At 44.5% G+C, this 6000-nt stretch overlaps 1 protein-coding gene across 2 annotated transcripts in view; it reads right to left on the bottom strand.

The window, feature by feature from the left end:
- Positions 1–6000, bottom strand: part of LOC143300660 (oxidative stress-induced growth inhibitor 1-like) — an 85469-nt gene that overhangs the window by 55647 nt on the left and 23822 nt on the right. For both annotated transcript variants that reach the window (XM_076614490.1, XM_076614491.1), the window contains exon 2: positions 1242–1329. The gene's annotated coding sequence lies outside the window, so the exon portion shown is untranslated. The remainder of the gene's footprint in view (positions 1–1241; positions 1330–6000) is intronic.

Genomic DNA, 6000 nt, shown 5'->3' with positions numbered 1-6000 from the left:
AGAGAGAGCGTGAGGAGGGTGGCGGGTTAAAATAACTAAAAACGAAGGGAAACAACTGCGAGCCGTGTGCCGGAGACGACATTGACTGGAGAGGAAAGCGAAGGGAAACAACTGCGAGCCGTGTGCCGGAGACGACATTGACTGGAGAGGAAAGCGAAGGGAAACAACTGCGAGCCGTGTGCCGGAGACGACATTGACTGGAGAGGAAAGCGAAGGGAAACAACTGCGAGCCACGTGCCGGAGACGACATTGACTGGAGAGGAAAGCGAAGGGAAACAACTGCAAGCCGTGTGCCGGAGACGACATTGACTGGAGAGGAAAGCGAAGGGAAACAACTGCAAGCCGTGTGCCGGAGACGACATTGACTGGAGAGGAAAGCGAAGGGAAACAACTGCGAGCCACGTGCCGGAGACGACATTGACTGGAGAGGAAAGCGAAGGGAAACAACTGCAAGCCGTGCGCCGGAGACGACATTGTCTGGAGAGGAAAGCGAGGGAAACAACTGCGAGCCACGTGCCGGAGACGACATTGACTGGAGAGGAAAGCGAAGGGAAACAACTGCAAGCCGTGCCGGAGACGACATTGACTGGAGAGGAAAGCAAAGGGAAACAACTGCAAGCCGTGTGCCGGAGACGACATTGACTGGAGAGGAAAGCAAAGGAAAACAACTGCGAGCCGTGTGCCGGAGACGACATTGACTGGAGAGGAAAGCGAAGGGAAGCAACTGCAAGCCGTGTGCCGGAGACGACATTGACTGGAGAGGAAAGCGAGGGGAAGCAACTGCGAGCCACGTGCCGGAGACGACATTGACTGGAGAGGAAAGCGAAGGGAAACAACTGCAAGCCGTGTGCCGGAGACGACATTGACTGGAGAGGAAAGCGAAGGGAAACAACTGCGAGACGTGTGCCGGGACGACACTGACTGTAGAGGAGGAAAGCCGAAGGGGAAACAACTGCGAGCCACGTGCCGGAGACGGACACTGACTGGAGAGGAAAGGCCAAGGGGGAAACAACTGCGAGCCATGTGCCGAGACGAACATTGACTGGAGAGGAAAGCGAGGGAAACAACTGCACGCTGCCGAACACATTACTGTCGAAAGGAAGGAAACAAGGGAGGAACACAATGACTGCGAGAAACAATGCGAGCGTTAGGTACCTCGAAAGAAGTAGGAGAAACACCACAGTTGAACTAAATACAGAAGAGCTATTATGTGTATTGGAGAGTTTTAATGTTCTACTCACGGAACGTGCGCAAGGCAAACTGCCTCCCCTGTCGCTCCCCGTGCAAGGCAGGCGGCGTCACATCTTTTGAAACACGCCGTCACACCACCTGGGGATTGGAACAAACAAGAGACGTTTCATCGTTATTCATGGTTTTACTTTTGATTTCTTTTTCTTTTTTTTTTCTTTTTCAATGCCATGCATGCAGTCGTATCATGCTTATTTTATTATTAATATTATTATCACAATACCCTATTCTTCATCCTGAGAATTGACTGTGTGTTACGTGGATGTGTGTGTGTGTGTGTGTGTTCTCTAGTCTAGCGTCTTTTCACTATCAGTGGTATTTGATGATAAAAAAAATAATAATAAAAAAAGGGAGGGGGGGGGGAGGGGGGGGGCGGGGGGCGGAGGAGAAGTAAAGGTAGAAAACTACCAAGAAATGCATAACATGTAATTAGATTTAACAGTAACAATTCAATCATGATAATAACAACTAAAAACCATGAACACAAATTGTGGGCGCGGCAATAATTACGCACACGCGACTTTTGTGTTGTGGTATAGTTCGAACTGGAAGAGCTCTCTTGACCACGCTCATAATCCATTCCGTCTGAACGCGTCAGCAAGGCTGGGAGCCGCTCATTATAGAGACGAAGAGAAGAGTGAAAGCAAGAGAGTGGAACAGCTGATTGGAGGACAGCGAGGAAGAGGAAGATAGGTGGTGGGGTGAATTATTAAAGCGTTATCTACGGAAGGAAACGCTAATCTCTCTCTCTCTCTCTCTCTCTCGCACGATTCCAGTGCATTCTGAATGTTACAAGCCCTGTGCGCTTGTGAAATCATTGTTGTTGCTCTTTTCAAATACTTCATATTTCCTTCCTTTTTTTTTTCTGTCCTCCCCTCCCCTCCTTTGCCTGAATTTCTGTCATTATGACAATATCAGACTTTTTAAAAGTCACTAGGTGGAGGGGTGGTGAGGAGCTGGGGACAGAGTGCTAAAAGCTCACGATGTCTGTCTATCTGTCCGCGCCTGTCTGTCTGTCTCCTCTCTCTCTCTCTCTCACATGTTTGTGTGTTTCTTAGAACAACGGCAGATGTGTAAGTCGGCCAAAGTGCTAATATCTTCACCGTTGGAAAATAAAGATTCATTCATTCATTCATTCATTCTCTCCCTCTCTCTCTCTCTCACACACACACACACACACACACACACATGTGTACATGCGCATACGTACAGTACAAACACACAAACTCACATCTACATACCGCAGTTTTCTAGCATGAATATAAACACAAACGTCATGATTTAAAAAGTAACTGGAAGAAGAAGAATCCGCACACTGCTCATTTTAATATGTCCCGTTTCAGTCTGAGACAGAACTGCAAATCGGTGAATTCTACTGATCTTCATATCAGTCTTTTTTCTTTCCGTCTTTTCGTAAAATTATCAAACGTGCGTGTGTGCAACTGATTACGTGCTTGTGTGACGTGTGTGTGCATGCGCGCGCGAGTGTGTGTGTGTGTGTGTGTGAATGTGTGCGTAACTGTGTATGCGTGCTTGTGTGTATGTGCGTCATATGTGTGTTGCTCTTATCTTATTTTTATTTATTATTTTTTTAATCAGGTAGGTCAGACCTTTTACGTTTTCAAAATGTATATGCCCATTAATTCATGTATTTACCCCCCCCCCCCCCCCCCACCCCACCCCTTTTTTCCACATAACTACACAGTCGTGTCAAAATAATGCGAACGAAAATGTCCGACGGACGCACAGTCAATCAGAGTCAAAGTTTGTCCAGATCGAAGCATGTTACACTCACCTAAAAACATCACCAACGGGAATCAGTACGACAGTCGCTCGCTCGTGTACTCGAGCCGAAGACGAATGAGGACTGATTTGTACAGTGACTGAATGCAAGCTGAAGATTTGGGAGACCCAGATTTCCTGAACGACACGCGCGAGATCTACACGACAATTAGCTTCTTGTGTTTAGGGCAGATTTTTATTATTTTATTATTTTTTTTATCTCTCTCAAAAACAATCATAACCATTCAAGTGAGAGGGCTCTCCGATGGCCGCGATAAACTTGGGATACATATTTCCCTTTTCGACTGCAGTGTGTTACCTGAGTTGTGCACACGGGGCAATTGTCGACTTGGCAAATCTAAGGCTTGTCAGTGAATTTTTCTTCCCCCCCCCCTCCCCCCACAACAGACCACAAAAATTTGGTCAAGAATTTCCACATACTTAACATACAGTTTCTGAGGATTCATGTTTTCATTTACATCACCTAGAAAACCGACACCACTGTGTGTGAGGTGCATCCCAGAAACACGGCCCGAGCTTTGGATCATGCAGTTCATCTTTTCTCCAGACACTTTCCTGACTTTGCCAAACAAAGAGACTCGCGCTTTCCCTGTGGGCTACTGACTGACGGTCTTTTAGATCTACACAATGCCCTTCTTGCCATCCTGTTACTGTTAGCCTTTGAGATTATTTTTTCCCCTGTACATTTCTCTTTTAAGGAGGTAGGTGACAATGGTTAAGACGCTTACCGGTCACTTCAGTGTCCGTAAAAAGGCTGTGGGTTCGAATCCCGGTCTCACCCTTACACCCAAGTTTGACTGGAAAATCAAACTGAGCGTCTTGTTCGGATGTGACGATAAACTGCGTTGGGTTCTGTTACTGGTCAAACATCCGCCTAGCAGATGTGGTGTAGCGTATAGTGATTTATACTAACTCTGTGACGTCACCTTGAGAAACCAACAAAAGCTGATCTCCTTTTCTAACGAAATTCCTTCAAACGCCTCGTGGTAAAGTCCATTCTAGCATCCTGTTTTACCGGCAATTTTTGTGCATGTATGAAACCCATTTTCAGTGGATTTCAACTAATTTTGTACGTTATTTTACTCAGAACTGAAGCAGATTCAGTCAAAAACTAACGTGCCACCATCTTGCTTTTTTCCGTATTTGGTCCCACAAACCATGAAAATGTACCCAATGGGTGCAATAATCTAGGACGCTAAAACAGGACATTAACGCTTCGTTGATATTGATGTAGACAATACGTACTGGATCTGGAGTTACTCCAAATGCTCTATAATACTTTTCCACCGTCTTAATAAATCTCCATCTGTCCTTGAGTCGGCCGATCTCGGCCTCCCTCAATTCTCCTTGGATTCTCTGCTGTCTTTCACATTTTCCCGTTTTAGATACGTGGCGATCATGGATAAATGTTTCTCCGACCATTCCGCTATTTCTTTGACAGCTAAGTCTAACTTCTCTTGGTTTTAAATTTGATTTTCCCCCTCGGATACAGCCTGTCTTGCAGATTTCATGACAGGCGACAAATTGACACGAAACAAACGGAAAATAACTGTGAAAACTTCATTTTTATTATATGCGAGGTACTCTCCCCTCAATTAACTTGATGCATGTTTTGGTTGTCCGCTATGTTTAAAAACATACAAACAAAATGGCATTGTTACAAACTCGCGACAAGTGTTCGTGACAGCCATTTTGTTCACGTTGTTTCGACTGTCGATTGTTAACGAAGAAAGGGCAGGCAACACAGGCACAAGAAATCTCAGTGTGTGTGTCACGAAGCCTGACTGTTTTTGTCCACTCTGATGTGTGTTGTTTTTTCACTCTGTGTTGTTTCTGTTGGCATCAGCTGTAACAGTGGTTAACTACCTTTCACAAGGCCACCCCTCTCATCATTTCTCCTTTCTTGATGGAAATAAATAAATTAATAAATAAATAAAGCTCATCAACACCGTAATCAGCGGTCTACTCTAAATTAACCCTTGCCAACTCTACCTGGGGTTTTTATTCTATTTTTGACTCACTTGTGTAAACAAAGTGAGTCAATGTTTTAACCCGGTGTTCGGTTGTCTCTGTGTGTGTGTGTGTGTGTGTGTGTCCGTGGTAAACTTTAACATTGACATTTTCTCTGCAAATACTTTGTCAGTTGACACCAAATTATGCATAAAAATAGGAAAAATTCAGTTCTTTCCAGTCATCTTGTTTAAAACAATATTGCACCTCTGGGATGGGCACACACACACACACACACACACACACAATGAAGCCTAATTATATGCAAACTGCATTTACTGTTATATTTACATTTTTTGTATTCTCTAAACTTGGCACTTTGATCTGATATTCTGACACAACAACAAGAGCAGTCATTATTATCATTTTTTGTTCAAACAGGAACTTCTTTTGCTAAGCATGGAAGTTTTATTTATTTTTGCAAACGTTTTTGGTGCAGATAGTAAAAAAAAAAGAGGGAAATTACTCTGTAATTAATGCTCGGGGACTTAATTTGCCACAAGTGAGTCTTGAAGGTCTTGCCTCTTGTTTATCTATTCGCCCATTTCTCTGATTCATCCATCCCACCCCACCCATCGCTCTGTCTCTGCTTCTCGCTGTGTGTGTGTCTGTCTCTCTCTCTGATGACTCACAAACATCAATTTCTCCACAGATGTGGCGGACACTCAACAGCGGTTCATCTACCATGCCATGTGGTGCATAACAACTGCATGGTCTGCTGTGGCCCACTGGGTCTCTTGCTTCTCTGTCTGTCGTTATGCACAGTTTCTATGTTTTTGGCTTGGAATCTAAGGTATTGCTAAGCAGCCCACTCCAGACACGCGGTGTCTCTGGTGCTGCATGTTGACTTGGAACTTTTGACTTAATAACACTTCACAAATCATTCGTAAACACTTAACCACCAAAAAGAAATAATTTACCATAGATAAAACTGCCGGA

Source organism: Babylonia areolata, chromosome 26, assembly GCF_041734735.1.
Source record: "Babylonia areolata isolate BAREFJ2019XMU chromosome 26, ASM4173473v1, whole genome shotgun sequence".
Classification (NCBI taxonomy): Eukaryota; Metazoa; Mollusca; class Gastropoda; order Neogastropoda; family Buccinidae; genus Babylonia; species Babylonia areolata.
This window is presented reverse-complemented; position numbering and strand designations above follow the sequence as displayed.